The 14385-nt window shown below is 45.7% G+C and overlaps 56 non-coding genes across 56 annotated transcripts; all 56 read left to right on the forward strand.

Annotated features, from left to right (window-relative positions):
• Positions 1-261: 261 nt before the first annotated feature.
• Positions 262-343, forward strand: TRNAL-AAG (transfer RNA leucine (anticodon AAG)). The gene has a single exon. It is a non-coding gene; the product is annotated as a tRNA-Leu (tRNA).
• Positions 344-413: 70 nt separating this feature from the next.
• On the forward strand, positions 414-495 carry TRNAL-CAG (transfer RNA leucine (anticodon CAG)). The gene has a single exon. It is a non-coding gene; the product is annotated as a tRNA-Leu (tRNA).
• A 221-nt stretch (positions 496-716) lies between these two features.
• TRNAL-CAG (transfer RNA leucine (anticodon CAG)) lies at positions 717-798 on the forward strand. The gene has a single exon. It is a non-coding gene; the product is annotated as a tRNA-Leu (tRNA).
• Positions 799-1019: 221 nt separating this feature from the next.
• TRNAL-UAG (transfer RNA leucine (anticodon UAG)) lies at positions 1020-1101 on the forward strand. Its single transcript has one exon. It is a non-coding gene; the product is annotated as a tRNA-Leu (tRNA).
• A 69-nt stretch (positions 1102-1170) lies between these two features.
• On the forward strand, positions 1171-1252 carry TRNAL-UAG (transfer RNA leucine (anticodon UAG)). The gene has a single exon. It is a non-coding gene; the product is annotated as a tRNA-Leu (tRNA).
• Positions 1253-1473: 221 nt separating this feature from the next.
• Positions 1474-1555, forward strand: TRNAL-AAG (transfer RNA leucine (anticodon AAG)). The gene has a single exon. It is a non-coding gene; the product is annotated as a tRNA-Leu (tRNA).
• A 527-nt stretch (positions 1556-2082) lies between these two features.
• On the forward strand, positions 2083-2164 carry TRNAL-AAG (transfer RNA leucine (anticodon AAG)). Its single transcript has one exon. It is a non-coding gene; the product is annotated as a tRNA-Leu (tRNA).
• Positions 2165-2234: 70 nt separating this feature from the next.
• On the forward strand, positions 2235-2316 carry TRNAL-AAG (transfer RNA leucine (anticodon AAG)). Its single transcript has one exon. It is a non-coding gene; the product is annotated as a tRNA-Leu (tRNA).
• Positions 2317-2538: 222 nt separating this feature from the next.
• Positions 2539-2620, forward strand: TRNAL-AAG (transfer RNA leucine (anticodon AAG)). Its single transcript has one exon. It is a non-coding gene; the product is annotated as a tRNA-Leu (tRNA).
• Positions 2621-2690: 70 nt separating this feature from the next.
• On the forward strand, positions 2691-2772 carry TRNAL-AAG (transfer RNA leucine (anticodon AAG)). Its single transcript has one exon. It is a non-coding gene; the product is annotated as a tRNA-Leu (tRNA).
• A 70-nt stretch (positions 2773-2842) lies between these two features.
• TRNAL-CAG (transfer RNA leucine (anticodon CAG)) lies at positions 2843-2924 on the forward strand. Its single transcript has one exon. It is a non-coding gene; the product is annotated as a tRNA-Leu (tRNA).
• A 221-nt stretch (positions 2925-3145) lies between these two features.
• Positions 3146-3227, forward strand: TRNAL-CAG (transfer RNA leucine (anticodon CAG)). The gene has a single exon. It is a non-coding gene; the product is annotated as a tRNA-Leu (tRNA).
• Positions 3228-3297: 70 nt separating this feature from the next.
• Positions 3298-3379, forward strand: TRNAL-AAG (transfer RNA leucine (anticodon AAG)). The gene has a single exon. It is a non-coding gene; the product is annotated as a tRNA-Leu (tRNA).
• A 221-nt stretch (positions 3380-3600) lies between these two features.
• TRNAL-UAG (transfer RNA leucine (anticodon UAG)) lies at positions 3601-3682 on the forward strand. Its single transcript has one exon. It is a non-coding gene; the product is annotated as a tRNA-Leu (tRNA).
• Positions 3683-3752: 70 nt separating this feature from the next.
• TRNAL-CAG (transfer RNA leucine (anticodon CAG)) lies at positions 3753-3834 on the forward strand. The gene has a single exon. It is a non-coding gene; the product is annotated as a tRNA-Leu (tRNA).
• Positions 3835-3904: 70 nt separating this feature from the next.
• Positions 3905-3986, forward strand: TRNAL-AAG (transfer RNA leucine (anticodon AAG)). The gene has a single exon. It is a non-coding gene; the product is annotated as a tRNA-Leu (tRNA).
• Positions 3987-4056: 70 nt separating this feature from the next.
• TRNAL-UAG (transfer RNA leucine (anticodon UAG)) lies at positions 4057-4138 on the forward strand. Its single transcript has one exon. It is a non-coding gene; the product is annotated as a tRNA-Leu (tRNA).
• A 222-nt stretch (positions 4139-4360) lies between these two features.
• TRNAL-UAG (transfer RNA leucine (anticodon UAG)) lies at positions 4361-4442 on the forward strand. Its single transcript has one exon. It is a non-coding gene; the product is annotated as a tRNA-Leu (tRNA).
• Positions 4443-4512: 70 nt separating this feature from the next.
• TRNAL-UAG (transfer RNA leucine (anticodon UAG)) lies at positions 4513-4594 on the forward strand. Its single transcript has one exon. It is a non-coding gene; the product is annotated as a tRNA-Leu (tRNA).
• Positions 4595-4967: 373 nt separating this feature from the next.
• Positions 4968-5049, forward strand: TRNAL-AAG (transfer RNA leucine (anticodon AAG)). The gene has a single exon. It is a non-coding gene; the product is annotated as a tRNA-Leu (tRNA).
• A 71-nt stretch (positions 5050-5120) lies between these two features.
• TRNAL-CAG (transfer RNA leucine (anticodon CAG)) lies at positions 5121-5202 on the forward strand. Its single transcript is given in 2 exon segments — positions 5121-5158; positions 5168-5202. It is a non-coding gene; the product is annotated as a tRNA-Leu (tRNA).
• A 221-nt stretch (positions 5203-5423) lies between these two features.
• Positions 5424-5505, forward strand: TRNAL-CAG (transfer RNA leucine (anticodon CAG)). Its single transcript has one exon. It is a non-coding gene; the product is annotated as a tRNA-Leu (tRNA).
• A 373-nt stretch (positions 5506-5878) lies between these two features.
• Positions 5879-5960, forward strand: TRNAL-AAG (transfer RNA leucine (anticodon AAG)). The gene has a single exon. It is a non-coding gene; the product is annotated as a tRNA-Leu (tRNA).
• Positions 5961-6030: 70 nt separating this feature from the next.
• TRNAL-CAG (transfer RNA leucine (anticodon CAG)) lies at positions 6031-6112 on the forward strand. The gene is given in 2 exon segments: positions 6031-6068; positions 6078-6112. It is a non-coding gene; the product is annotated as a tRNA-Leu (tRNA).
• A 283-nt stretch (positions 6113-6395) lies between these two features.
• Positions 6396-6477, forward strand: TRNAL-CAG (transfer RNA leucine (anticodon CAG)). Its single transcript has one exon. It is a non-coding gene; the product is annotated as a tRNA-Leu (tRNA).
• A 70-nt stretch (positions 6478-6547) lies between these two features.
• On the forward strand, positions 6548-6629 carry TRNAL-AAG (transfer RNA leucine (anticodon AAG)). The gene has a single exon. It is a non-coding gene; the product is annotated as a tRNA-Leu (tRNA).
• A 70-nt stretch (positions 6630-6699) lies between these two features.
• TRNAL-CAG (transfer RNA leucine (anticodon CAG)) lies at positions 6700-6781 on the forward strand. The gene has a single exon. It is a non-coding gene; the product is annotated as a tRNA-Leu (tRNA).
• A 69-nt stretch (positions 6782-6850) lies between these two features.
• Positions 6851-6932, forward strand: TRNAL-CAG (transfer RNA leucine (anticodon CAG)). The gene has a single exon. It is a non-coding gene; the product is annotated as a tRNA-Leu (tRNA).
• A 221-nt stretch (positions 6933-7153) lies between these two features.
• Positions 7154-7235, forward strand: TRNAL-AAG (transfer RNA leucine (anticodon AAG)). The gene has a single exon. It is a non-coding gene; the product is annotated as a tRNA-Leu (tRNA).
• A 70-nt stretch (positions 7236-7305) lies between these two features.
• Positions 7306-7387, forward strand: TRNAL-CAG (transfer RNA leucine (anticodon CAG)). Its single transcript has one exon. It is a non-coding gene; the product is annotated as a tRNA-Leu (tRNA).
• A 70-nt stretch (positions 7388-7457) lies between these two features.
• Positions 7458-7539, forward strand: TRNAL-AAG (transfer RNA leucine (anticodon AAG)). Its single transcript has one exon. It is a non-coding gene; the product is annotated as a tRNA-Leu (tRNA).
• A 70-nt stretch (positions 7540-7609) lies between these two features.
• On the forward strand, positions 7610-7691 carry TRNAL-CAG (transfer RNA leucine (anticodon CAG)). Its single transcript has one exon. It is a non-coding gene; the product is annotated as a tRNA-Leu (tRNA).
• Positions 7692-7912: 221 nt separating this feature from the next.
• TRNAL-CAG (transfer RNA leucine (anticodon CAG)) lies at positions 7913-7994 on the forward strand. The gene has a single exon. It is a non-coding gene; the product is annotated as a tRNA-Leu (tRNA).
• Positions 7995-8215: 221 nt separating this feature from the next.
• On the forward strand, positions 8216-8297 carry TRNAL-UAG (transfer RNA leucine (anticodon UAG)). Its single transcript has one exon. It is a non-coding gene; the product is annotated as a tRNA-Leu (tRNA).
• A 70-nt stretch (positions 8298-8367) lies between these two features.
• TRNAL-AAG (transfer RNA leucine (anticodon AAG)) lies at positions 8368-8449 on the forward strand. The gene has a single exon. It is a non-coding gene; the product is annotated as a tRNA-Leu (tRNA).
• Positions 8450-8671: 222 nt separating this feature from the next.
• Positions 8672-8753, forward strand: TRNAL-AAG (transfer RNA leucine (anticodon AAG)). The gene has a single exon. It is a non-coding gene; the product is annotated as a tRNA-Leu (tRNA).
• Positions 8754-8975: 222 nt separating this feature from the next.
• Positions 8976-9057, forward strand: TRNAL-AAG (transfer RNA leucine (anticodon AAG)). The gene has a single exon. It is a non-coding gene; the product is annotated as a tRNA-Leu (tRNA).
• Positions 9058-9279: 222 nt separating this feature from the next.
• TRNAL-AAG (transfer RNA leucine (anticodon AAG)) lies at positions 9280-9361 on the forward strand. The gene has a single exon. It is a non-coding gene; the product is annotated as a tRNA-Leu (tRNA).
• A 70-nt stretch (positions 9362-9431) lies between these two features.
• Positions 9432-9513, forward strand: TRNAL-CAG (transfer RNA leucine (anticodon CAG)). Its single transcript has one exon. It is a non-coding gene; the product is annotated as a tRNA-Leu (tRNA).
• Positions 9514-9734: 221 nt separating this feature from the next.
• On the forward strand, positions 9735-9816 carry TRNAL-CAG (transfer RNA leucine (anticodon CAG)). Its single transcript has one exon. It is a non-coding gene; the product is annotated as a tRNA-Leu (tRNA).
• Positions 9817-10037: 221 nt separating this feature from the next.
• On the forward strand, positions 10038-10119 carry TRNAL-UAG (transfer RNA leucine (anticodon UAG)). The gene has a single exon. It is a non-coding gene; the product is annotated as a tRNA-Leu (tRNA).
• A 70-nt stretch (positions 10120-10189) lies between these two features.
• Positions 10190-10271, forward strand: TRNAL-AAG (transfer RNA leucine (anticodon AAG)). Its single transcript has one exon. It is a non-coding gene; the product is annotated as a tRNA-Leu (tRNA).
• A 222-nt stretch (positions 10272-10493) lies between these two features.
• Positions 10494-10575, forward strand: TRNAL-AAG (transfer RNA leucine (anticodon AAG)). The gene has a single exon. It is a non-coding gene; the product is annotated as a tRNA-Leu (tRNA).
• A 222-nt stretch (positions 10576-10797) lies between these two features.
• On the forward strand, positions 10798-10879 carry TRNAL-AAG (transfer RNA leucine (anticodon AAG)). The gene has a single exon. It is a non-coding gene; the product is annotated as a tRNA-Leu (tRNA).
• Positions 10880-10949: 70 nt separating this feature from the next.
• Positions 10950-11031, forward strand: TRNAL-AAG (transfer RNA leucine (anticodon AAG)). Its single transcript has one exon. It is a non-coding gene; the product is annotated as a tRNA-Leu (tRNA).
• A 70-nt stretch (positions 11032-11101) lies between these two features.
• Positions 11102-11183, forward strand: TRNAL-CAG (transfer RNA leucine (anticodon CAG)). Its single transcript has one exon. It is a non-coding gene; the product is annotated as a tRNA-Leu (tRNA).
• Positions 11184-11707: 524 nt separating this feature from the next.
• Positions 11708-11789, forward strand: TRNAL-UAG (transfer RNA leucine (anticodon UAG)). Its single transcript has one exon. It is a non-coding gene; the product is annotated as a tRNA-Leu (tRNA).
• A 70-nt stretch (positions 11790-11859) lies between these two features.
• Positions 11860-11941, forward strand: TRNAL-AAG (transfer RNA leucine (anticodon AAG)). The gene has a single exon. It is a non-coding gene; the product is annotated as a tRNA-Leu (tRNA).
• A 70-nt stretch (positions 11942-12011) lies between these two features.
• Positions 12012-12093, forward strand: TRNAL-CAG (transfer RNA leucine (anticodon CAG)). Its single transcript has one exon. It is a non-coding gene; the product is annotated as a tRNA-Leu (tRNA).
• Positions 12094-12617: 524 nt separating this feature from the next.
• Positions 12618-12699, forward strand: TRNAL-UAG (transfer RNA leucine (anticodon UAG)). Its single transcript has one exon. It is a non-coding gene; the product is annotated as a tRNA-Leu (tRNA).
• Positions 12700-12769: 70 nt separating this feature from the next.
• TRNAL-AAG (transfer RNA leucine (anticodon AAG)) lies at positions 12770-12851 on the forward strand. The gene has a single exon. It is a non-coding gene; the product is annotated as a tRNA-Leu (tRNA).
• Positions 12852-12921: 70 nt separating this feature from the next.
• TRNAL-AAG (transfer RNA leucine (anticodon AAG)) lies at positions 12922-13003 on the forward strand. Its single transcript has one exon. It is a non-coding gene; the product is annotated as a tRNA-Leu (tRNA).
• Positions 13004-13073: 70 nt separating this feature from the next.
• Positions 13074-13155, forward strand: TRNAL-CAG (transfer RNA leucine (anticodon CAG)). The gene has a single exon. It is a non-coding gene; the product is annotated as a tRNA-Leu (tRNA).
• A 524-nt stretch (positions 13156-13679) lies between these two features.
• TRNAL-UAG (transfer RNA leucine (anticodon UAG)) lies at positions 13680-13761 on the forward strand. The gene has a single exon. It is a non-coding gene; the product is annotated as a tRNA-Leu (tRNA).
• A 70-nt stretch (positions 13762-13831) lies between these two features.
• Positions 13832-13913, forward strand: TRNAL-AAG (transfer RNA leucine (anticodon AAG)). Its single transcript has one exon. It is a non-coding gene; the product is annotated as a tRNA-Leu (tRNA).
• Positions 13914-13983: 70 nt separating this feature from the next.
• TRNAL-CAG (transfer RNA leucine (anticodon CAG)) lies at positions 13984-14065 on the forward strand. Its single transcript has one exon. It is a non-coding gene; the product is annotated as a tRNA-Leu (tRNA).
• The last annotated feature ends 320 nt before the right edge of the window (positions 14066-14385 follow it).

Here is a 14385-nt window from a genome sequence, read left to right on the forward strand (position 1 = left end):
AGTCTCTTCGGATGCGTGGGTTCGAATCTCACCCCTATCAGTCTGTTGTGTTTTTAAGAATTGTAAAATGAAAGTTTTGCTGAATAGACTGAGTTTACTTATGTTTTCAGGTAGAGTTGCCGAGTGGTCTAAGGCGCTGGTTTTAGGCACCGGTCTCTTCGGAGGCGTGGGGTCGAATCCCACCTCTATCAGAATCATGCATTTTGTTAGTTTAATAACATTCAGCTCTTGCTTATTTGTCTTAGTTGACGTGTGTGGTCAGGTAGAGTGGCCGATTGGTCTAAGGCGCTGGTTTAAGGCACCAGTCTCTTCGGAGGCGTGGGTTCGAATCCCACCTCTATCAGACTCATGCATTTTCTTAGTTTAATAACATGAAGCTCTTGCTTATTTGTCTGAGTTGACGAGTGCGTTCAGGTAGAGTGGCCGAGTGGTCTAAGGCGCTGGATTCAGGTACCAGTCTCTTCGGAGGCGTGGGTTCGAATCCCACCTCTATCAGATTCATGCATTTTCATAGTTTAGTAACATGAAGCTCTTGCTCAATTGTCTGAGCTGACGTTTGTGTTCAGGTAGAGTGGCCGTGTGGTCGAAGGTGCTGGTTTCAGGTACCAGTCTCTTCGGAGGCGTGGTTTCGAATCTCACCTCTATCAGTCTGTTGTGTTTTTAAGAATTTTAAAGTGAAGATTTTGCTTAATAGACTGAGTTTACTTTTGTTTTCAGGTAGAGTGGCCGAGTGGTCTAAGGCGCTGGTTTCAGGTACCAGTCTCTTCGGAGGCGTGGGTTAGAATCCCACCTCTATCAGATTCATGCATTTTCATAGTTTAATAACATGAGGCTCTTGCTCATTTGTCTGAGCTGACGTGTGTGTTCAGGTAGAGTGGCCGTGTGGTCTAAGGTGCTGGTTTCAGGTACCAGTCTCTTCGGAGGCGTGGGTTCGAATCTCACCCCTATCAGTCTGTTGTGTTTTTAAGAATTGTAAAATGAAGATTTTGCTGAATAGACTGAGTTTACACTTGTTTTCAGGTAGAGTGGCCGAGTGGTCTAAGGCGCTGGTTTTAGGCACCAGTCTATTCGGAGGCATGGGTTCGAATCCCACCTCTATCAGACTCATGCATTTTCTTAGTTTAATAACATGAAGCTCTTGCTTATTTGTCTGAGTAACGTGTTTGTTCAGGTAGAGTGGCCGAGTGGTCTAAGGCGCTGGTTTTAGGCACCAGTCTCTTCGGAGGCGTGGGTTCGAATCCCACCTCTATCAGACTCATGCATTTTGTTAGTTTAATAACATGAAGCTCTTGCTTATTTGTCTTAGTTGGCGAGTGTGTTCAGGTAGAGTGGCCGATTGGTCTAAGGCGCTGGTTTTAGGCACCAGTCTATTCGGAGGCATGGGTTCGAATCCCACCTCTATCAGACTCATGCATTTTCTTAGTTTAATAACATGAAGCTCTTGCTTATTTGTCTGAGTAACGTGTTTGTTCAGGTAGAGTGGCCGAGTGGTCTAAGGCGCTGGTTTAAGGCACCAGTCTCTTTGGAGGCGTGGGTTCGAATCCCACCTCTATCAGACTCATGCATTTTCTTAGTTTAATAACATGAAGCTCTTGCTTATTTGTCTGAGTTGACAAGTGTGTTCAGGTAGAGTGGCCGAGTGGTTTAAGGCGCTGGATTCAGGTACCAGTCTCTTCGGAGGCGTAGGTTCGAATCACTCCTCTATCAGATTCACGCATTTTCATAGTTTAATAACATGAAGCTCTTGCTCATTTGTCTGAGCTGACGTTTGAGTTCAGGTCGAGTGGCCGTGTGGTCTAAGGCGCTGGTTTAAGGCATCAGTCTCTTCGGAGGCGTGGGTTCGAATCCCACCTCTATCAGACTCATGCATTTTCTTAGTTTAATAACATGAAGCTCTTGATTATTTGTCTGAGTTGACGTGTGTGTTCAGGTAGAGTGGCCGAGTGATCTAAGGCGCTTGTTTTAGGCACCAGTCTCTTCGGAGGCGTGGGTTCGAATCCCACCTCAATCAGACTCATGCATTTTGTTAGTCTAATAACATGAAGCTCTTTTTTTATTTGTCTTAGGTGACAAGTGTATTCAGGTAGAGTGGCCGAGTGGTCCAAGGCACTGGTTTAAGGCACCAGTCTCTTCGGAGGCGTGGGTTCGAATCCCACCTCTATCAGACTCTTGCATTTTGTTAGTTTAATAACATGAAGCTCTTGCTTATTTGTCTTAGTTGGCGAGGGTGTTCAGGTAGAGTGGCCGATTGGTCTAAGGCGCTGGTTTAAGGCACCAGTCTCTTTGGAGGCGTGGGTTCGAATCCCACCTCTATCAGACTCATGAATTTTCTTAGTTTAATAACATGAAGCTCTTGCTTATTTGTCTGAGTTGACAAGTGTGTTCAGGTAGAGTGGCCGAGTGGTCTAAGGCGCTGGATTCAGGTACCAGTCTCTTCGGAGGCGTAGGTTCGAATCCCTCCTCTATCAGATTCACGCATTTTCATAGTTTAATAACATGAAGCTCTTGCTCATTTGTCTGAGCTGACGCTTGTGTTCTGGTAGAGTGGCCGTGTGGTCTAAGGTGCTGGTTTAAGGCACCAGTCTCTTCGGAGGCGTGGGTTCGAATCCCACCTCTATCAGACTCATGCATTTTCTTAGTTTAATAACATGAAGCTCTTGCTTATTTGTCTTAGTTGACGTGTGTGTTCAGGTAGAGTGGCCGAGTGGTCTAAGGCGCTGGTTTAAGGCACCAGTCTCTTCGGAGGCGTGGGTTCGAATCCCACCTCTATCAGACTCATGCATTTTCTTAGTTTAATAACATGAAGCTGTTGCTTATTTGTCTGAGTTGACAAGTGTGTTCAGGTAGAGTGGCCGAGTGGTCTAAGGCGATGGTTTCAGGTACCAGTCTCTTCGGAGGCGTGGGTTCGAATCTCACCCCTATCAGTCTGTTGTGTTTTTAAGAATTGTAAAATGAAGATTTTGCTGAATAGACTGAGTTTACTTATGTTTCCAGATAGTGTGGCCGAGTGGTCTAAGGCGCTGGTTTTAGGCACCAGTCTCTTCGGAGGCGTGGGTTCGCATCCCAACTCTATCAGACTCATGCATTTTCTTAGTTTAATAACATGAAGCTCTTGCTTATTTGTCTGAGTTGACAAGTGTGTTCAGGTAGAGTGGCCGAGTGGTCTAAGGCGCTGGATTCAGGTACCAGTCTCTTCGGAGGCGTAGGTTCGAATCCCACCTCTATCACATTCACGCATTTTCATAGTTTAATAACATGAAGCTCTTGCTCATTTGTCTGAGCTGACGTTTGTGTTCAGGTAGAGTGGCCGTGTGGTCTAAGGCGCTGGTTTAAGGCACCAGTCTCTTCGGAGGCGTGGGTTCGAATCCCACCTCTATCAGACTCATGCATTTTCTTAGTTTAATAACATGAAGCTCTTGCTTATTTGTCTGAGTTGACGTTTGTGTTCAGGTAGAGTGGCCGTGTGGTCTAAGGTGCTGGTTTCAGGTACCAGTCTCTTCGGAGGCGTGGTTTCGAATCTCACCTCTATCAGTCTGTTGTGTTTTTAAGAATTTTAAAGTGAAGAGTTTGCTTAATAGACTGAGTTTACTTATGTTTTCAGGTAGTGTGGCCGAGTGGTCTAAGGCGCTGGTTTTAGGCACCAGTCTCTTCGGAGGCGTGGGTTCGAATCCCAACTCTATCAGACTCATGCATTTTCTTAGTTTAATAACATGAAGCTCTTGCTTATTTGTCTGAGTTGACAAGTGTGTTCAGGTAGAGTGGCCGAGTGGTCTAAGGCGCTGGATTCAGGTACCAGTCTCTTCGGAGGCGTAGGTTCGAATCCCACCTCTATCACATTCATGCATTTTCATAGTTTAATAACATGAAGCTCTTGCTCATTTGTCTGAGCTGACGTTTGTGTTCAGGTAGAGTGGCCGTGTGGTCTAAGGCGCTGGTTTAAGGCACCAGTCTCTTCGGAGGCGTGGGTTCGAATCCCACCTCTATCAGACTCATGCATTTTCTTAGTTTAATAACATGAAGCTCTAGCTTATTTGTCTGAGTTGACGTGTGTGTTCAGGTAGAGTGGCCGAGTGGTCTAAGGCGCTTGTTTTAGGCACCAGTCTCTTCGGAGGCGTGGGTTCGAATCCCACCTCAATCAGACTCATGCATTTTGTTAGTCTAATAACATGAAGCTCTTTTTTTATTTGTCTTAGGTGACAAGTGTATTCAGGTAGAGTGGCCGAGTGGTCTAAAGCGCTGGTTTTAGGCACCAGTCTATTCGGAGGCATGGGTTCGAATCCCGCCTCTATCAGACTCATGCATCTTCTTAGTTTAATAACATGAAGCTCTTGCTTATTTGTCTGAGTAACGTGTGTGTTCAGGTAGAGTGGCCGAGTGGTCTAAGGCGCTGGTTTTAGGCACCAGTCTCTTCGGAGGCGTGGGTTCGAATCCCACCTCTATCAGACTCATGCGTTTTCTTAGTTTAATAACATGAAGCTCTTACTTATTTGTCTGAGTTGACGTGTGTGTTCAGGTAGAGTGGCCGAGTGGTCTAAGGCGCTGGTTTTAGGCAACAGTCTCTTCGAAGGCGTGGGTTCGAATCCCACCTCTATCAGACTCATGCATTTTGTTAGTCTAATAACATGAAGCTCTTGCTTATTTGTCTAAGGTGAGGTGTGTGTTCAGGTAGAGTGGCCGAGTGGTCCAAGGCAATGGTTTAAGGCAACAGTCTCTTCGGAGGCGTGGGTACGAATCTCACCCCTATCAGTCTGTTGTGTTTTTAAGAATTGTAAAATGAAGATTTTGCTGAATAGACTGAGTTTACTCTTGTTTTCTGATAGAGTGGCCGAGTGGCCTAAGGCGCTGGTTTTAGGCACCAGTCTCTTCGGAAGCGTGGGCTCGAATCCCTCCTCTATCAGACTGATGCATTTTGTTAGTTTAATAACATGAAGCTCTTGCTTATTTGTCTTAGTTGACGTGTGTGTTCAGGTAGAGTGGCCGATTGGTCTAAGGCGCTGGTTTAAGGCACCAGTCTCTTCGGAGGCGTGGGTTCGAATCCCACGTCTATCAGACTCATGCATTTTCTTAGTTTAATAACATGAAGCTCTTCGCTTATTTGTCTGAGTTGACAAGTGTGTTCAGGTAGAGTGGCCGAGTGGTCTAAGGCGCTGGATTCAGGTACCGGTCTCTTCGGAGGCGTGGGTTCGATACCCACCTCTATCAGATTCATGCATTTTCATAGTTTAATAACATGAAGCTCTTGCTCATTTGTCTGAGCTGACGTTTGTGTTCAGGTAGAGTGGCCGTGTGGTCTAAGGTGCTGGTTTCAGGTACCAGTCTCTTCGGAGGCGTGGTTTCGAATCTCACCTCTATCAGTCTGTTGTGTTTTTAAGAATTTTAAAGTGAAGATTTTGCTTAATAGACTGAGTTTACTTTTTTTTTCAGGTAGAGTGGCCGAGTGGTCTAAGGCGCTGGTTTCAGGTACCAGTCTCTTCGGAGGCGTGGGTTAGAATCCCACCTCTATCAGATTCATGCATTTTCATAGTTTAATAACATGAGGCTCTTGCTCATTTGTCTGAGCTGACGTGTGTGTTCAGGTAGAGTGGCCGTGTGGTCTAAGGTGCTGGTTTCAGGTACCAGTCTCTTCGGAGGCGTGGTTTCGAATCTCACCCCTATCAGTCTGTTGTGTTTTTAAGAATTGTAAAATGAAGATTTTGCTGAATAGACTGAGTTTACTTATGTTTTCAGGTAGAGTGGCCGAGTGGTCTAAGGCGCTGGTTTTAGGCCCCGGTCTCTTCGGAGGCGTGGAGTCGAATCCCACCTCTATCAGACTCATGCATTTTGTTAGTTTAATAACATGAAGCTCTTGCTTATTTGTCTTAGTTGACGTGTGTGTTCAGGTAGAGTGGCCGATTGGTCTAAGGCGCTGGTTTAAGGCACCAGTCTCTTCGGAGGCGTGGGTTCGAATCCCACCTCTATCAGACTCATGCATTTTCTTAGTTTAATAACATGAAGCTCTTGCTTATTTGTCTGAGTTGACAAGTGTGTTCAGGTAGAGTGGCCGAGTGGTCTAAGGCGCTGGATTCAGGTACAAGTCTCTTCGGAGGCGTGGGTTCGAATCCCACCTCTATCAGATACATGCATTTTCATAGTTTAATAACATGAAGCTCTTAATCATTTGTCTGAGCTGACGTGTGTGTTCAGGTAGAGTGGCCGTGTGGTCTAAGGTGCTGGTTTCAGGTAACAGTCTTTTCGAAGGCGTGTTTTCGAATCTCACCCCTGGTCTAAGGCGCTGGTTTTAGGCACCAGTCTCTTCGGAGGGTGGGTTCGAATCCCAACTCTATCAGACTCATGCATTTTCTTAGTTTAATAACATGAAGCTCTTGCTTATTTGTCTGAGTTGACAAGTATGTTCGGGTAGAGTGGCCGAGTGGTCTAAGGCGCTGGATTCAGGTACCAGTCTCTTCGGAGGCGTAGGTTCGAATCCCACCTCTATCAGATTCACGCATTTTCATAGTTTAATAACATGAAGCTCTTGCTCATTTGTCTGAGCTTACGTTTGTGTTCAGGTAGAGTGGCCGTGTGGTCTAAGGCGCTGGTTTAAGGCACCAGTCTCTTCGGAGGCGTGGGTTCGAATCCCACCTGTATCAGACTCATGCATTTTCTTAGTTTAATAACATGAAGCTCTTGCTTATTTGTCTGAGTTGACAAGTGTGTTCAGGTAGAGTGGCCGAGTGGTCTAAGGCGCTGGATTCAGGTACCAGTCTCTTCGGAGGCGTGGGTTCGAATCCCACCTCTATCAGTCTGTTGTGTTTTTAAGAATTATAAAGTGAAGATTTTGCTTAATAGACTGAGTTTACTTTTGTTTTCAGGTAGAGTGGCCGAGTGGTCTAAGGCGCTGGTTTCAGGTACCAGTCTCTTCGGAGGCGTGGGTAAGAATCCCACCTCTATCAGATTCATGCATTTTCATAGTTTAATAACATGAGGCTCTTGCTCATTTGTCTGAGCTGACGTGTGTGTTCAGGTAGAGTGGCCGTGTGGTCTAAGGTGCTGGTTTCAGGTACCTGTCTCTTCGGAGGCGTGGGTTCGAATCTCACCCCTATCAGTCTGTTTTGTTTTTAAGAATTGTAAAATGAAGATTTTGCTGAATAGACTGAGTTTACTTATGTTTTCAGGTAGAGTGGCCGAGTGGTCTAAGGCGCTGGTTTAAGGCACCAGTCTCTTTGGAGGCGTGGGTTCGAATCCCACCTCTATCAGACTCATGCATTTTCTTAGTTTAATAACATGAAGCTCTTGCTTATTTGTCTGAGTTGACAAGTGTGTTCAGGTAGAGTGGCCGAGTGGTTTAAGGCGCTGGATTCAGGTACCAGTCTCTTCGGAGGCGTAGGTTCGAATCCTTCCTCTATCAGATTCACGCATTTTCATAGTTTAATAACATGAAGCTCTTGCTCATTTGTCTGAGCTGACGTTTGTGTTCAGGTAGAGTGGCCGTGTGGTCTAAGGCGCTGGTTTAAGGCACCAGTCTCTTCGGAGGCGTGGGTTCGAATCCCACCTCTATCAGACTCATGCATTTTCTTAGTTTAATAACATGAAGCTCTTGCTTATTTGTCTGAGTTGACAAGTGTGTTCAGGTAGAGTGGCCGAGTGGTCTAAGGCGCTGGATTCAGGTTCCAGTCTCTTCGGAGGCGTGGGTTCGAATCCCACCTCTATCAGCTTCATGCATTTTCATAGTTTAGTAACATGAAGCTCTTGCTCATTTGTCTGAGCTGACGGTTGTGTTCAGGAAGAGTGGCCGTGTGGTCTAATGTGCTGGTTTCAGGTACCAGTCTCTTCGGAGGCGTGGTTTCGAATCTCACCTCTATCAGTCTGTTGTGTTTTTAAGAATTTTAAAGTGAAGATTTTGCTTAATAGACTGAGTTTACTTTTGATTTCAGATAGAGTGGCCGAGTGGTCTAAGGCGCTGGTTTCAGGTACCAGTCTCTTCGGAGGCGTGGGTTAGAATCCCACCTCTATCAGATTCATGCATTTTCATAGTTTAATAACATGAGGCTCTTGCTCATCTGTCTGAGCTGACGTGTGTGTTCAGGTAGAGTGGCCGTGTGGTCTAAGGTGCTGGTTTCAGGTATCAGTCTCTTCGGAGGCGTGGATTCGAATCTCACCCCTATCAGTCTGTTGTGTTTTTAAGAATTGTAAAATGAAGATTTTGCTGAATAGACTGAGTTTACTTATGTTTTCAGGTAGAGTGGCCGAGTGGTCTAAGGCGCTGGTTTTAGGCACCAGTCTCTTCGGAGGCGTGGGTTCGAATCCCACCTCTATCAGACTCATGCATTTTGTTTGTTTAATAACATGAAGCTCTTGCTTATTTGTCTTAGTTGACGAGTGTGTTCAGGTAGAGTGGCTGATTGGTCTAAGGCGCTGGTTTAAGGCACCAGTCTCTTTGGAGGCGTGGGTTCGAATCCCACCTCTATCAGACTCATGCATTTTCTTAGTTTAATAACATGAAGCTCTTGCTTATTTGTCTGAGTTGACAAGTGTGTTCAGGTAGAGTGGCCGAGTGGTTTAAGGCGCTGGATTCAGGTACCAGTCTCTTCGGAGGCGTAGGTTCGAATCCCTCCTCTATCAGATTCACGCATTTTCATAGTTTAATAACATGAAGCTCTTGCTCATTTGTCTGAGCTGACGTTTGTGTTCAGGTAGAGTGGCCGTGTGGTCTAAGGCGCTGGTTTAAGGCACCAGTCTCTTCGGAGGCGTGGGTTCGAATCCCACCTCTATCAGATTCATGCATTTTCATAGTTTAGTAACATGAAGCTCTTGCTCATTTGTCTGAGCTGACGGTTGTGTTCAGGAAGAGTGGCCGTGTGGTCTAAGGCGCTGGTTTTAGGCACCAGTCTCTTCGGAGTCGTGGGTTCGAATCCCACCTCTATCAGACTCATGCATTTTGTTTGTTTAATAACATGAAGCTCTTGCTTATTTGTCTTAGTTGACGAGTGTGTTCAGGTAGAGTGGCTGATTGGTCTAAGGCGCTGGTTTAAGGCACCAGTCTCTTTGGAGGCGTGGGTTCGAATCCCACCTCTATCAGACTCATGCGTTTTCTTAGTTTAATAACATGAAGCTCTTGCTTTTTTGTCTGAGTTGACAAGTGTGTTGAGGTAGAGTGGCCGAGTGGTTTAAGGCGCTGGATTCAGGTACCAGTCTCTTCGGAGGCGTAGGTTCGAATCCCTCCTCTTTCAGATTCACGCATTTTCATAGTTTAATAACATGAAGCTCTTGCTCATTTGTCTGAGCTGACGTTTGTGTTCAGGTAGAGTGGCCGTGTGGTCTAAGGCGCTGGTTTAAGGCACCAGTCTCTTCGGAGGCGTGGGTTCGAATCCCACCTCTATCAGACTCATGCATTTTCTTAGTTTAATAACATGAAGCTCTTGCTTATTTGTCTGAGTTGACAAGTGTGTTCAGGTAGGGTGGCCGAGTGGTCTAAGGCGCTGGATTCAGGTTCCAGTCTCTTCGGAGGCGTGGGTTCGAATCCCACCTCTATCAGATTCATGCATTTTCATAGTTTAATAACATGAGGCTCTTGCTCATTTGTCTGAGCTGACGGTTGTGTTCAGGAAGAGTGGCCGTGTGGTCTAAGGTGCTGGTTTCAGGTACCAGTCTCTTCGGAGGCGTGGTTTCGAATCTCACCTCTATCAGTCTGTTGTGTTTTTAAGAATTTTAAAGTGAAGATTTTGCTTAATAGACTGAGTTTACTTTTGATTTCAGGTAGAGTGGCCGAGTGGTCTAAGGCGCTGGTTTCAGGTACCAGTCTCTTCGGAGGCGTGGGTTAGAATCCCACCTCTATCAGATTCATGCATTTTCATAGTTTAATAACATGAGGCTCTTGCTCATCTGTCTGAGCTGACGTGTGTGTTCAGGTAGAGTGGCCGTGTGGTCTAAGGTGCTGGTTTCAGGTATCAGTCTCTTCGGAGGCGTGGATTCGAATCTCACCCCTATCAGTCTGTTGTGTTTTTAAGAATTGTAAAATGAAGATTTTGCTGAATAGACTGAGTTTACTTATGTTTTCAGGTAGAGTGGCCGAGTGGTCTAAGGCGCTGGTTTTAGGCACCAGTCTCTTCGGAGGCGTGGGTTCGAATCCCACCTCTATCAGACTCATGCATTTTGTTTGTTTAATAACATGAAGCTCTTGCTTATTTGTCTTAGTTGACGAGTGTGTTCAGGTAGAGTGGCTGATTGGTCTAAGGCGCTGGTTTAAGGCACCAGTCTCTTTGGAGGCGTGGGTTCGAATCCCACCTCTATCAGACTCATGCATTTTCTTAGTTTAATAACATGAAGCTCTTGCTTATTTGTCTGAGTTGACAAGTGTGTTCAGGTAGAGTGGCCGAGTGGTTTAAGGCGCTGGATTCAGGTACCAGTCTCTTCGGAGGCGTAGGTTCGAATCCCTCCTCTATCAGATTCACGCATTTTCATAGTTTAATAACATGAAGCTCTTGCTCATTTGTCTGAGCTGACGTTTGTGTTCAGGTAGAGTGGCCGTGTGGTCTAAGGCGCTGGTTTAAGGCACCAGTCTCTTCGGAGGCGTGGGTTCGAATCCCACCTCTATCAGATTCATGCATTTTCATAGTTTAGTAACATGAAGCTCTTGCTCATTTGTCTGAGCTGACGGTTGTGTTCAGGAAGAGTGGCCGTGTGGTCTAAGGCGCTGGTTTTAGGCACCAGTCTCTTCGGAGTCGTGGGTTCGAATCCCACCTCTATCAGACTCATGCATTTTGTTTGTTTAATAACATGAAGCTCTTGCTTATTTGTCTTAGTTGACGAGTGTGTTCAGGTAGAGTGGCTGATTGGTCTAAGGCGCTGGTTTAAGGCACCAGTCTCTTTGGAGGCGTGGGTTCGAATCCCACCTCTATCAGACTCATGCATTTTCTTAGTTTAATAACATGAAGCTCTTGCTTTTTTGTCTGAGTTGACAAGTGTGTTCAGGTAGAGTGGCCGTGTGGTCTAAGGCGCTGGTTTAAGGCACCAGTCTCTTCGGAGGCGTGGGTTCGAATCCCACCTCTATCAGACTCATGCATTTTCTTAGTTTAATAACATGAAGCTCTTGCTTATTTGTCTGAGTTGACAAGTGTGTTCAGGTAGGGTGGCCGAGTGGTCTAAGGCGCTGGATTCAGGTTCCAGTCTCTTCGGAGGCGTGGGTTCGAATCCCACCTCTATCAGATTCATGCATTTTCATAGTTTAGTAACATGAAGCTCTTGCTCATTTGTCTGAGCTGACGTTTGTGTTCAGGAAGAGTGGCCGTGTGGTCTAAGGTGCTGGTTTCAGGTACCAGTCTCTTCGGAGGCGTGGTTTCGAATCTCACCTCTATCAGTCTGTTGTGTTTTTAAGAATTTTAAAGTGAAGATTTTGCTTAATAGACTGAGTTTACTTTTGTTTTCAGGTAGAGTGGCCGAGTGGTCTAAGGCGCTGGTTTCAGTCACCAGTCTCTTCGGAGGCGTGGGTTAGAATCCCACCTCTATCAGATTCATGCATTTTCATAGTTTAATAACATGAGGCTCTTGCTCATCTGTCTGAGCTGACGTGTGTGTTCAGGTAGAGTGGCCGTGTGGTCTAAGGTGCTGGTTTCAGGTATCAGTCTCTTCGGAGGCGTGGATTCGAATCTCACCCCTATCAGTCTGTTGTGTTTTTAAGAATTGTAAAATGAAGATTTTGCTGAATAGACTGAGTTTACTTATGTTTTCAGGTAGAGTGGCCGAGTGGTCTAAGGCGCTGGTTTTAGGCACCAGTCTCTTCGGAGGCGTGGGTTCGAATCCCACCTCTATCAGACTCATGCATTTTGTTTGTTTAATAACATGAAGCTCTTGCTTATTTGTCTTAGTTGACGAGTGTGTTCAGGTAGAGTGGCTGATTGGTCTAAGGCGCTGGTTTAAGGCACCAGTCTCTTTGGAGGCGTGGGTTCGAATCCCACCTCTATCAGACTCATGCGTTTTCTTAGTTTAATAACATGAAGCTCTTGCTTTTTTGTCTGAGTTGACAAGTGTGTTGAGGTAGAGTGGCCGAGTGGTTTAAGGCGCTGGATTCAGGTTCCAGTCTCTTCGGAGGCGTGGGTTCGAATCCCACCTCTATCAGATTCATGCATTTTCATAGTTTAGTAACATGAAGCTCTTGCTCATTTGTCTGAGCTGACGTTTGTGTTCAGGAAGAGTGGCCGTGTGGTCTAAGGTGCTGGTTTCAGGTACCAGTCTCTTCGGAGGCGTGGTTTCGAATCTCACCTCTATCAGTCTGTTGTGTTTTTAAGAATTTTAAAGTGAAGATTTTGCTTAATAGACTGAGTTTACTTTTGTTTTCAGGTAGAGTGGCCGAGTGGTCTAAGGCGCTGGTTTCAGTCACCAGTCTCTTCGGAGGCGTGGGTTAGAATCCCACCTCTATCAGATTCATGCATTTTCATAGTTTAATAACATGAGGCTCTTGCTCATCTGTCTGAGCTGACGTGTGTGTTCAGGTAGAGTGGCCGTGTGGTCTAAGGTGCTGGTTTCAGGTATCAGTCTCTTCGGAGGCGTGGATTCGAATCTCACCCCTATCAGTCTGTTGTGTTTTTAAGAATTGTAAAATGAAGATTTTGCTGAATAGACTGAGTTTACTTATGTTTTCAGGTAGAGTGGCCGAGTGGTCTAAGGCGCTGGTTTTAGGCACCAGTCTCTTCGGAGGCGTGGGTTCGAATCCCACCTCTATCAGACTCATGCATTTTGTTTGTTTAATAACATGAAGCTCTTGCTTATTTGTCTTAGTTGACGAGTGTGTTCAGGTAGAGTGGCTGATTGGTCTAAGGCGCTGGTTTAAGGCACCAGTCTCTTTGGAGGCGTGGGTTCGAATCCCACCTCTATCAGACTCATGCATTTTCTTAGTTTAATAACATGAAGCTCTTGCTTTTTTGTCTGAGTTGACAAGTGTGTTCAGGTAGAGTGGCCGTGTGGTCTAAGGCGCTGGTTTAAGGCACCAGTCTCTTCGGAGGCGTGGGTTCGAATCCCACCTCTATCAGACTCATGCATTTTCTTAGTTTAATAACATGAAGCTCTTGCTTATTTGTCTGAGTTGACAAGTGTGTTCAGGTAGGGTGGCCGAGTGGTCTAAGGCGCTGGATTCAGGTTCCAGTCTCTTCGGAGGCGTGGGTTCGAATCCCACCTCTATCAGATTCATGCATTTTCATAGTTTAGTAACATGAAGCTCTTGCTCATTTGTCTGAGCTGACGTTTGTGTTCAGGAAGAGTGGCCGTGTGGTCTAAGGTGCTGGTTTCAGGTACCAGTCTCTTCGGAGGCGTGGTTTCGAATCTCACCTCTATCAGTCTGTTGTGTTTTTAAGAATTTTAAAGTGAAGATTTTGCTTAATAGACTGAGTTTACTTTTGTTTTCAGGTAGAGTGGCCGAGTGGTCTAAGGCGCTGGTTTCAGTCACCAGTCTCTTCGGAGGCGTGGGTTAGAATCCCACCTCTATCAGATTCATGCATTTTCATAGTTTAATAACATGAGGCTCTTGCTCATCTGTCTGAGCTGACGTGTGTGTTCAGGTAGAGTGGCCGTGTGGTCTAAGGTGCTGGTTTCAGGTATCAGTCTCTTCGGAGGCGTGGATTCGAATCTCACCCCTATCAGTCTGTTGTGTTTTTAAGAATTGTAAAATGAAGATTTTGCTGAATAGACTGAGTTTACTTATGTTTTCAGGTAGAGTGGCCGAGTGGTCTAAGGCGCTGGTTTTAGGCACCAGTCTCTTCGGAGGCGTGGGTTCGAATCCCACCTCTATCAGACTCATGCATTTTGTTTGTTTAATAACATGAAGCTCTTGCTTATTTGTCTTAGTTGACGAGTGTGTTCAGGTAGAGTGGCTGATTGGTCTAAGGCGCTGGTTTAAGGCACCAGTCTCTTTGGAGGCGTGGGTTCGAATCCCACCTCTATCAGACTCATGCGTTTTCTTAGTTTAATAACATGAAGCTCTTGCTTTTTTGTCTGAGTTGACAAGTGTGTTGAGGTAGAGTGGCCGAGTGGTTTAAGGCGCTGGATTCAGGTTCCAGTCTCTTCGGAGGCGTGGGTTCGAATCCCACCTCTATCAGATTCATGCATTTTCATAGTTTAGTAACATGAAGCTCTTGCTCATTTGTCTGAGCTGACGTTTGTGTTCAGGAAGAGTGGCCGTGTGGTCTAAGGTGCTGGTTTCAGGTACCAGTCTCTTCGGAGGCGTGGTTTCGAATCTCACCTCTATCAGTCTGTTGTGTTTTTAAGAATTTTAAAGTGAAGATTTTGCTTAATAGACTGAGTTTACTTTTGTTTTCAGGTAGAGTGGCCGAGTGGTCTAAGGCGCTGGTTTCAGTCACCAGTCTCTTCGGAGGCGTGGGTTAGAATCCCACCTCTATCAGATTCATGCATTTTCAT

The sequence above is a fragment of the Phalangium opilio genome, unplaced genomic scaffold (assembly GCF_054372755.1).
Source record: "Phalangium opilio isolate 3A_F unplaced genomic scaffold, DU_Popi_V2 ptg000031l_1, whole genome shotgun sequence".
Classification (NCBI taxonomy): Eukaryota; Metazoa; Arthropoda; class Arachnida; order Opiliones; family Phalangiidae; genus Phalangium; species Phalangium opilio.